Source organism: Elephantulus edwardii, unplaced genomic scaffold (genome assembly GCF_000299155.1).
Source record: "Elephantulus edwardii isolate Elephantulus edwardi_28Jun2011 unplaced genomic scaffold, EleEdw1.0 scaffold00059, whole genome shotgun sequence".
NCBI lineage: Eukaryota > Metazoa > Chordata > Mammalia > Macroscelidea > Macroscelididae > Elephantulus > Elephantulus edwardii.
In genome coordinates, this window is record NW_006399809.1 from 1,764,903 (window position 1) to 1,776,574 (window position 11,672).

At 38.4% G+C, this 11,672-nt stretch overlaps 1 pseudogene; it reads left to right on the forward strand.

The window, feature by feature from the left end:
• Positions 1–10,581: 10,581 nt before the first annotated feature.
• The window catches only part of LOC102863773, a 31,777-nt pseudogene continuing 30,686 nt past the window's right edge, over positions 10,582–11,672 (forward strand).

Below are 11,672 nucleotides of genomic sequence, written 5' to 3' on the forward strand. Positions count from 1 at the left end.
CGTAATTTAGGTTGTCGATAAATTTCTCTCCAATCCTGATGCCACACTCTTTGATATAAAGCCCAGCTTCCCTAATGATTTGCTCAACATACAGATTGAATAGGTATGGAATAGGTACTGATGTAAACATTTCCTGATTTTAAATCATTAGCTGCTCCTTTTCTCTGTTCAGACAACAGCCTCTTGGTCTACGTATAGATTTCATGTTTTTGTTGTTTGTTGTTATATGTCATCTAGTCAACTGCGATTCATAAAGACCCTATGCACGACAGCTCTGAAACCTGTCCTATCCTGAGTCAATCTCACGATCTTTGACACACCTATACCCTTTAATCCAGTTAATTAAATGTTCTGTAAAACGAAAACCTACACTTGGACGAGGAGGCAGGAGGAGGCAGTCGTCAGAACAGAGCAAGGAAACAGTGCATGGTTCAAAATTGGGAAGGGTGTACTTCAAGGATGCATCCTGTCTCCTTATCTTTTCCATTTATATGTAGAACAGTTTATCCAGGAGGCTAGGCTCTATGAGAAGAAATGTGGCATTAGCACTGGAGGTAGACACATCAACAACCTGCTTTATGCAGATGACATAACCCTGCTTGCTGAAACTGAGGAGGACTGAAGTGCTTGCTGCAAAAAAGTCAAGGTCTGCAGCCTTCAATATGGATTGAAGCTCAACATCAAGAAAACAAATCTTCTCATCACTGAGACGCTTGGCAGCATTATGATAGATGGTGAAGAGATTGAGATTGTTAACAGCTTTAGTTTGCTTGGCTCCACAATCAACACTATTAGTATCAGCAGCCAGGAAATGAAAACATGACTTGCATTGGGGAAATCTGCTCTCAAAGACCTCTCCAAGGTACTGAGGAGCAACGATGTCAGTCTAGAGACTAAGGTGTGCCTGATACAGGTCATGGTCTTTGCAATTACTTGCTGTGCATCAGAAAGCTGATTAGGGATGATAAAAGATAGAATGATAGAAGATAAAATCTCCCCCACTGTGCTGATAGGCCATATTCTGATAGGTGGAAAAAAGATTGACATTGTCAACAATTTCTTTTTGATTGGATCCAAAATTAACACCCTTGATAACAGCAGATCAGTGAGGAACATTGAAAAAATCTGCTGTCAAGGATATCGCAAAGTCCTGAAGAGTAATTATGTCAGCTTAAAGACTAGGGTATGCCTAATTCAGGCCCAAGTCTTTCCAATTATCTCCTTTGTGCTTAAGAACTGAACAATGAATAAGGATTACAGAAATGATTAGGGATGATAGAAGGAGAATTGATGCCTTTGAGCTGTGGTGCTGGAGAAGAGTATTGAATATACCATGGATTGCAAAGAGAACAAACACGTTTGCCCTGAAGAGGTTTAAGGCAAGCTGCTCCTTGGAGGCAAGGATTCTGAAGCGTCATCTGACATATTTTGGACATATTGCAAGTTCAAATCTGTCCTTGGAGAGGGATGTCATGCTTGGGATGGTGGAGGGACAGCCCAAGAGAGAAAGACCCTCTATGAGATGGATTAATTCAGTGTCTGGGGTAATGGGGGTATCAGAGACAATAAGATTGGCACAAGATAGAGTAGGGTTTAGGGCTGTTGTACAGAGAGGTGCTATGAGTCATAGGCAACTTGATGGCACATAACAACAACAAAAACAACAATTCCCACTCTTCTCAATGTTCACCATAGTTTGTTATGAATCACACAGTCAAATGCTTTTACATAGCTAATAAAACACAAAAAGACATTCTTCTGGTATACTCTACTTTTAGCCAAACATATATCTGACTTCAGCAATGATATCCATGGTTCCCCATCCTCTTCTAAACCCAGCCTGAACTTCTGGTAATTCTTTAAATAGTATTATAGCTATTTTGGGATTATCTTCAGCAAAATCTTGCTTATACCAGATTCTATAGTTTCCATATTCTTTTGGATTACCTTTCTTGAGAATAGGAAAAAAATATGGATTTCAAAGCATTGTATTTTCATAACTTATTTTCTGGATACAAGAAGTTGATAATGTATTATCTGACTTAGTTTTTATTTAACCAGGTTCTAAGCTGGTGAAAATGCTAAAGTGGAACTTGGGTTAGCTAACTATGACACTAACACTTACTTGTATTTTTATAAATTCTCTCCTTAGTTCCATTTCACTCTCTTTATTTTAGAGACATCATAATTATGTCTCAAAGACACAGTTACTTGGGCACCTTTTGTGATTTCAATCACTGAATCATCTTCCATTTTAAGGAGAAATCCACACTCAAAGCACAGTATAATAATTATTATAAAATTAGTTTCTTTCAAATATTATATTCCTCATGCTTTCCCAAATCTTAGAATGGATAGAGTTTCTGAATTCATTACATGCTAGCGAAATCCTGCTGAAGATTATCCAGAAGTGACTGGCACAGTGCATTGACAAAGAACTACCAAAAATACAAGCTGGATTTAGAAGTGGTCATGACACTAGAGACATTAATGCCAATGATAGATGAATTTTGGCATAAAGCAGAGTACCATAGGAATGCTTATCTGTGTTTCATTGAATATGCAAAGGTATTTGATTGTGTGGATTGCAACAAATTGTGGCTGATCTTGAGGAAAATGGGAATCCCAGAACACTTGATTGTGCTTATGCAAAATCTCTGCTTGGATAAGGAAGTAGTTCTAAGAATAGACCAAGGAAACACTGCATGGTTAGAAATAAGGAAAGGACTGTGTCAGGGATGTGTCCTGTCTCCATACCTTTTCAATCTATATTCAGAATATATAATTTGGGAAGCAAGCTTTATAAGGAGGAATGTGGCATCTGAATTGGAGGAAGATTCATCATAACCTACGTTATGCAGATGGTACAACCTTGGTTGCTGAAGCTAAGGAGGACCTGAAGCTCTTGCTGTAGAAGGTCAAGGACTATAGTGTTCAATATGGATTGAAACTCAACATCAGGAAGACAAAGATTCTGGCCACTGGGCCAGTTGACAGCACCATGATGGATGGAAAAGAGATTGAGGTTGTTAATAATTACAGCCTGCTAATCTCCACAATCAACACTCTTGACACCAGCAGTCAGGGAATCAGAAGACAAATTGCATTGGAAAAATCTGCTCTCAGATATCTCTCCAGAGTACTGAGAGGCAACGATGTCAATCTAGAGACTAAGGTGCACCTAATCCAGACCATGGTCTTTGCAATTACTTGCTATGCATCAGAGAGCTGGGTAATGATTAAAGATGGCAGAAGACTTGATACCTATGAGTTACGTTGCTAGGGAAAAGTCTTGAACATGCCATGGAACACTAGGAGAACAAATAAGTCTGTTTTGAACAGGGTGAAACCAAGTTTCTCCTTGGAGGCTAGGATTTTGAAGCTCTGTTTCAAATACTTTGGGCATGTGACCACAAGGAACTAGTCCTTGGAGAAGGATATCATGCTTAGAAGGGTGGAGGGACAGCACAGAGAGAGGAAGACCGTGCATGAGATGGACTGATATAGTAACTGGGGCAATGGAGGTAGGTGTATCAGAATCAGTGGGGGCAACAGTAGTAAGTGTATCAGTGTCAATGAGATTGGCTCAGGACAGGGCAGGCTTCAGAGCTGCTGTACATAGGGTCTCTATGTATTGTAGATGACTTGAAAGTACATCACCACGACAGTGGCAAGAAGCTGCACTGTAATCCTAAAGGCACACTGTTCAGGACACTTCCTGCTCTGAGAGAAAAATGGACAATCTCCTTCCATGTCATTAACAGACTATGAAAACCTACCAGATGGTCTGCTATAGATTAGTTTTGACTCCACAGTACACAATGACAGCAACATTATATACATAAACTGACATTTTGTAATAACATAAATTAACATTTGTGTTGAAGTAAATTGATAAGATAAATGAAAAGATGTGAGTAAATGAGACAATACCCATGAACTATGACAATTTAGCCATTCCAAAACTCCTTGAGGGAGTATCACGTGATCTGGCAATTCAAGACCATGATTACAGGAAGATATGATGATCAATTGGCATAATATAGTCTACAAAAATAGTGTTTTAGATTCTACTTGGGTGAGTAGTGAATGAGGTCTTCAAAGTTTATAAGTGGCATCAAAGTTGTGACCAGGGTTTCTGAGGTCTCTCTGAATGTTGAACAGAATAGTTTAAAAAAGTAATTCAAATAGTAAAAACTCTTAGTGTACAGGAGTGGTAGATATCACGAATGTTAGGCTCTATTATCTGGAAATCAGAAGCAATCGATGGTTTCCAACTACCGTGATGAAGGCTTTGAAAATATCACAATAGAAGGTCCTTACTAAAGTGGGAAGAAAATGTGAAACAAAACTCAAAATCATAAGAAAGGATAGATTTACTAGTCTGATGATACTCAATCGTAACTCTCTCAAGATTATGACTCTTAGCATCCAATCCTGGAACTGACATCATCGTTATGACTCAGGTTTCACTGAAATAGTAGATATACCTATAAGGTAATAAACCATATCTGTGATTAATACAGTCCACAGAACTATCAACCATACAAGATCAAAAAGATGAGAGATAAATATCAGAAGACAGGGAACAATAGATAAGAAGGAAATTTTCAACAATAAATTCAAAGCAAAAGTTGGGAAAGTGAAGTTACAATGTAGAACTTGTAATCAATACCATGATAGAAAATGTGTGTGAAATTGTAAGCGGAAACCAAATTTACTCTGTGAAAAGTTTTTCCTTTCAAAGAATAGATTTCATGCATCAAGCCCTAATAATTGAAGATTAGATGATTTGTGAGAAAATATCAAAGACATTACACATAAATGAAGCAAAAGGCCATTAAAATGACAGGAAAGACTAGAAAGGCAAATATATATCAGAAGACACTCTGAAAGCTACCCTGGAATGGAGGGTAAATGAAAAGAATGGAAGAATAAATGAAGTTTAAGAACTCAACACAAAGTTTTGAAAGGTGGCTCAAGAAGACAAAATAAAGTATTATAATGCAATCTACAAAAGAAAACTAAAATCTTCACCACAGGGTCAATAGGCAATATCATGATAAATAGAAAAGAAAACTTGAACTATCAACTATTTCATCTTACTTGGATCCTCAATAAACTCCTTTGGTACTGTCAAGAAATGATGTATCTAAAAAAAAAAAGAAAGAAAAAGAAAAAAAAAAGCAAGATCATGTGCTGTTTCCAAGCCATGTTCTTTTTTATCACTTGTTATGTATCTAAAAACTGGATAGTGAGTAAAAGTGACAGAAGAATAATCAATCAGTCTTTAAATTGTGTTGTTGAAGAAAAGCATTGAATATTCCTTGGAGAAAGCATGATCAGGGTGTTCCTTGAAGAAAAGGATAGTGAAATTTTTCCCCACATATTTGGGTATCTTGTTAGGAGGGGCTGGTCGCTGAAGAACCACATCAGATCTGGATGTGTGAAGGATCAGTGTAGGAGTGGAGGACTCTCAACAAGATGGATTGACACAGTGATTTAACAGTGGGCTCAAGTATGTGAAGATGGCATAAGAGAGGACAAGGTTTAGATCTGTTGTATATGGGGTGCTATGAATTGCAGTTGCCTCAACAACACCTAACAAAAGAAACAACAAATCTAGGTTGAACAAGTTCAGTATTTGTTAACATATTTCAACATAAATTCCTTTCATCCAAAAGAATGTCATAGACTACTCAGAAACACTGAAATGAGTGTGAGATTCATAACAACAAATAGATTCTTTGATATTTTTAAATTATTATGAAATTTTATAGCTATGTTACTAAAATTTTTAAAAGGTGGACATTTCAAAATCTAGTAAAATGCCACTCCCTCCCTCACTCATTCATTCATTGCTGTGAAGCTGGGCTTGACTCACAGCTGACATTGAAGCGGGTTTCTAGAGGTTACATACCACACGGGAGATAATTGCTCATATTTCCTGGAGCTGCTGTTAGATTCTGCCTGCCAGCGAAGAGGTTAGCAGTGCAACTCCCTACAGACCATGCCACTAAAACTCCATAGTACTTACAGGATTAGCAATGTAGTAAAATTCTAGGTATCTCATTACTAAGTTTTGATTACTAGTTTCTGTAAATCATAGTAGTTACAGCTTTAATGTATTAGATATTTTTTAGGTAGTACAAAATACATGTTAACAACAGGATATCCACTGAACCCACCTCACATTGGGTTGAATCTGACACAATGGCTCCCCATGGATTTCTGAGGCTGTAAATCTTTATGAGAGGAGACAACCAATTTTCCCTTCTCTGAATGACTGGTGGATTCAAACCTCTGACCTTTTAGTTAGCAGCCTCACACAGTACTCTCTACACCACTAGGACTTCTAAGCTTGGGATATTGGACATCTCTTACTTCATATGCCGAGACACACACTTCTGCTGGCAATGCTTCTTCAATTTGAACTTTAGGATTTACTAAATTGTACAACTTTGGGTTTGTAAATCATTTTTTTCCCCATCATTTAATGTTCCAGTAGAGGGCACATCCATGTTAGCCTCTCTTCCTGCCATATAAGTGATCATCAGCCATTTAAGCAAGTATGAATTCCTGATCTACACTGTGGATGGATCTGATTCTTTTTGTTTAGATTTTTAAATTTGGGACTGGAAATATAAAGCATATCTTGACTCTGATGGTGCATTGTTTACATATAATTAAGCAAGGAGTTGTCTTAATGTATTCTGACAATAAGAAAACGGAAACAAAGATATGTATGCTTTTGAAGGAAGGTATAGAAAGATTTCTTCAACCTAGGTTGACTAGTGCCTGGCATTACACATAGCTAGATATACACATTGCACCACCAAGGTATATTGTGTCTCTACGGCATGCAGTTCAAATTCACAAGCTGCTCCATGGAAGAAAGATGGAAAATATCCTCACTTGTGATACAAACTGTTTCTGAAAATTTACTAGAGGGTCTGCTATGGATCAGTTCCCAATCGATAGTACACAGTAACAACAACAACAATGATATAATGAAAAAGCTGTATAAAGATCCCTCATGATCTGACAAGCCAATAGTTAACAGGAAGATTAAGGATCCAATGGAACACTCTGTAATTCCATCACAATCTTAGGGTCTGACCTTTAGTATTTTTTATCTCAGTAGAGTTAAAAATAAAAACAACAAAAAAAGAAAAAAAAAACACCAGGAAATTTAGTCTAGAGGACAGACTTTATTACAGCAGGAAATAATCACCACGATTAGAGTGGTGTGTCATGGAGGGCTGCAGAGAACACTTAGGAAAACAAGAATTGTCAGCTTTGTCAGCTACAACTGGAGTGGGTGGAGGAAGGAGGGGAAAAAAGGACAGAGAGAGAGACACACACAGAGAGAGAGAGAGAGACTGGCACCCTAAATTTGGATTTTCAGCCTCCCAAAACTGTAACAGGAAAAAAAAATCTCTGTTTGAGATACCATCCACTTGTGGTATCTCTGTTATAGCAGCTTTAGATAACTGAAACAATATGCTCTGTGAGTCAAGCAATTCATCTTCTTGCCTAATCTAGTGCTATTTGCATTTTTACTGCCTGGAACCAAAGAGTCTTGACTAATTCAAGTGGGTTGTAATGAATGGAAAACAAAAAAAGCAATACTCAGTCTCTGCAGGTGTCTTGCTGGAGGCTACTCTGGTGAGAACTAAGAGTGAAGTTGTTGTTGTTGCCCTGTGCTAATGGAGTCCACTATAGCACATAGAAATTCTGTGAACGATAGATCAGAACCTTGCTCTATGCTGCACCATCCTCACAATTTCTGAAATACCGCTATAGTTATAACAATGTTGAAGGTGTACCTTTCTTTCTTTGACCCTTTACCTTTCCTAGCATGATGTGTTTTTCCAAGGAAAGGCTTTTCCTGATGTGTCCAAAGTAAGTATGTTTTACTATGGCTGCATTTCTGCAAGGTAGTTTTGGGGTTTTTTGTTTTGTTTTTTGGTTGTTTGTTGTTGTTGTTGTTACAAAGATTTGGGAGGTTTTGCAGTTCATAGCATATTCAGTGTTCTTCTCTAACACCACAACTTAAAGACATAAATTTTTCTTCAGTAATTCTTATTCATTCTCAAAATTTTAGATGCATATGGATCAGTTGGAAATACTATAGTTTTGATAAGACACATCTTAGTCTTTAAATTTTTGGAAGCCGAAGCGGCATCCACTTCCTAAACAACATGCCTCTGGAGACCTCTGTGAACTTTGATAAATGAAGATAGTTATAGAAAGGCTTCAGACCTTTTGTTCATAGAGTTTCTATGAGTCCTGCTCAACTCAACCAGGATCAACAATAACAATCTTTAAACTGACATCCTTGCTCTTTAACAGTTTCCAAAGGTTTTTGACAGTAGATTTACCCAATATACCATCCTTTATTTCTTGACTGCTAGTACAAAGGGTGTTAATTGCATCCAAGCAATATGAAATCTGTGACTTCAGTCTTTTCTCCATTTATCACAATGCTATATGCTGGTCCAGTGGTGAGAATTTGTATTTTCTTGATTTTGAGATGTAATCCACATAGAAAGTTGTCTTTGATTTTCTACAGTAAATGCTTCAAAGCATCATTACTTTCTCGAAGCAAAGTTGTGTCATCTGCATAATGCAGCTTATTGATAAGTCTTCCTTCAATACTGAGGCTACATTCTTCTTCATAGAGTCCAACTTCTCAAATGGTTTGCTCATTGTACAGATTAAATAGGTATGGAGAAAGAATACAACCACACAAAATTTTTCTGGTTTAAAACCATGTGTTGTCTCCTAATTCTGTTTGGACAATTGCTATTTTGTTTATTTATAGGTTTGCCATAAATACAATTAAATGTCCTGAAATTTTCATTCTTTACAATATTGTTTAGTAAAAACTAATTAATTAGTTTAAAATTTATATCATTCATAGGTGGTTCAGTCCGGGACCATTCCGGTTATAAAAGCCACACCAGCCATTTTAAGACAGCAGTCCATTTAAATACTTGTTCCTTGTGCATGAAAAAACTAAAAGTAGCAGGAGAATTCTGAGGCTTCTTGGGGGTAGTAACATCAGGAAATAGTTCACATATATCTCTGGTCTGTAGATCTGGGAAAGTTGGAATTATTAACACATATTAATTCAGGCTTGTATCGTGGTGTAATAATCCACAGTGAATTACACTTCTAAGGCAAAGATTGCATATATCTGGTTGTTCAAATCTACTCAAAAGAAAGATGAGCTGTCTCCTTCCATGATTTACAGACCCAGGCACATGATGGGGTTCATCAATGAGTTGGAAGGAGCTCAATAGCAGTCAGTGAGTGAAGCTTGCAAGAATAATCTTATGAGGCTGGGACCCAGAGCTTTAAGAAGAGACTGTTCAATTAGAGTTAGTATTCTCTCTGGAGACTTCAAAACATTGATTCTTTAATGAAGTCCTTGGGTATGCAAACAGTTAATGTGCATGGTTGCTAAAGAAAATGTTCAGAGTGTGAGTCTATCGAGTGGAAACTTGTAAGAAATATGACAATATTTCCAGAAGACCCTGGGAAACATTTTGACGTACTTAAGGATCCTATGAGTCAGAGTCCATCTTGATGCTAACTGGTAGTGACTTATGGAGTTCTCAGAAAGATTGTAAAATAGATTCATCTGCTACTTCTGGAAGGAATTGCCACTGCTGAGGTGATGAAACATTGCTGGGGTGATGCTACAGGAAGGAGAAACAAGAGAGAAAAGCAAACTGTGCTTCTGCAGCCTTACAATCTTCCTCTAAGCACCCTCTCTGCAGAAATAAAGAACAATACAAACAGAGCTCTGGTAACACAATAATTAAGAACATTTGACTGCCAACCTTTGGTTGGCACTTTGAAATCACCAACTCTTCCTAGGAAGAAAATTGTGATACTGTGCTTTCATATCCTGTGAGCTCGGGAACCCTTTGGAACAGGTCAACTCTGTCTTATAGGGTCACTATGAGGTGAGTCTGCACCAACTCAATGCAGTAATTTCAGTGTGACAGGTAGAAGTGCCTTTTTGCAGAATCTCAGCTATAAACCACAAAGTGACTTGAGAAAGCTTGGGATTTAAACTAAGAGACAACAGTCTAATAATTGACAGACTCTGTAGGGCTTCACTAGGTTTTGGGTGGCAGAATTATGCAAATCTAAGACGGTTTGTGGAAAAAAATGTATAATAAAATATTATTTCTCCTCTTGTGAAAATTTAGTCTCATAATTGGTTAATATGTTTAAAACTATGATTGACGTGACTAGGCTGTGTATCATTTCTTAAGAGGGGTGCAACAATGAATGAATGGAATCCCAAAATCTCTGTAGATGTTCATTGAAATGAAAAATAAACAACCTAAATTTAAAAAAAAAAAAAAGAAAGTATAACAAAAATTCTTACCACCGGACCAATAGGCATAATGTTAGATGAAGAAAAGATTGAAACTGTCAACAACTTCATCTTAGTTGGATCCACAATCAGCACTGTTGGTACCAGCAGTCAGGAAATCAGGAACCATATTACACTGGAAAAGTCTGCAGTCAGGGGCCTCTCCAAATTATTGAGGAGTAATGATGTCAGTGGCTGGAGGTGAGGTAGGTTTGAGGACTCCGAGCAAGTGTGGTGTTTTTGGGGGAGCCCACGACGAGGTTGGCAGAGCGGAATTGCCAGATGAACGGGGGTCTGGGGCAGGGAGTTTCCCAGCATTTGGGCATGCCAGGCTGCTAAGACACGGTAAGGACCCTCAGACCTGCGGCCTTCTGGCCACTGTTTCATTGTTTTTGTTCAGACATTCTTCCAGGTAGTATAGCCCTTGTGTACAAGTTGCCGTACAGCGGTCACTTGTGGTTCCCGTGAGGCTGAACACTGTGACACTGATGTGTCAAATGCATTAATGGCTGGTTACCCAATGCGGACAGAGAGTGGGGTGGAGCTCCCCGATTAAAACAAACTTGGAAGGAGGAGTGACATCCACTTCTGTAATTCTGGAAACCCTTTGAACCTGGAGAGAGGATGAAAGGCACCCAAATCATCTAGGACTCTCCCTCACTGAGTCGCTTGCACCTCGATGGCACTGAACAACAACAACAATGATAGCAGTTTGAGGACTAAGGTGTGTCTGGTTCGGGTCATTGCCCTTCATATCACTTACTATGCCTCTAAGACTGGATGGTTAAAAAGGATGACGTAAGAAGTATTGACGCCTTTGAGCTTTGTTGTTGGAGAAGAGTAGTGAACTTGCCATGGACAGCCAAAAGGACAAACATATATTCTTGGAGAAAGTACAGTGTGCTCCTTGGAGGCTTAGATGATAAAGCTTTGTCTCACATACTTTGAGCATCTTGCTAGGAGGAGTTATTCCTTAGAGAGGGACATGATAAAAAGGCAGAGTGTTGAACTAGGTGGATTGACGCAGTGACTTGTCAACCGGCTCCGGGCTCCGGTGAGCAAGGAAGTGTGAGGATGGCCCAGGATGATAGGATAAGGTTCAGATCTGCTGTTCGTAGAGTTTTCGTGGGTCATACTTGACTCGAAGGCACCTAACAACAACAAGAAATTTTATGTATCCAATTGTTGTTGTTGTTGTTATGTGCCGTCGAGTCGTTTCCGAATCATAGCGACCCTATGCACAACAGCCCTAAACCCTGCTCTATCCTGCGCCAAC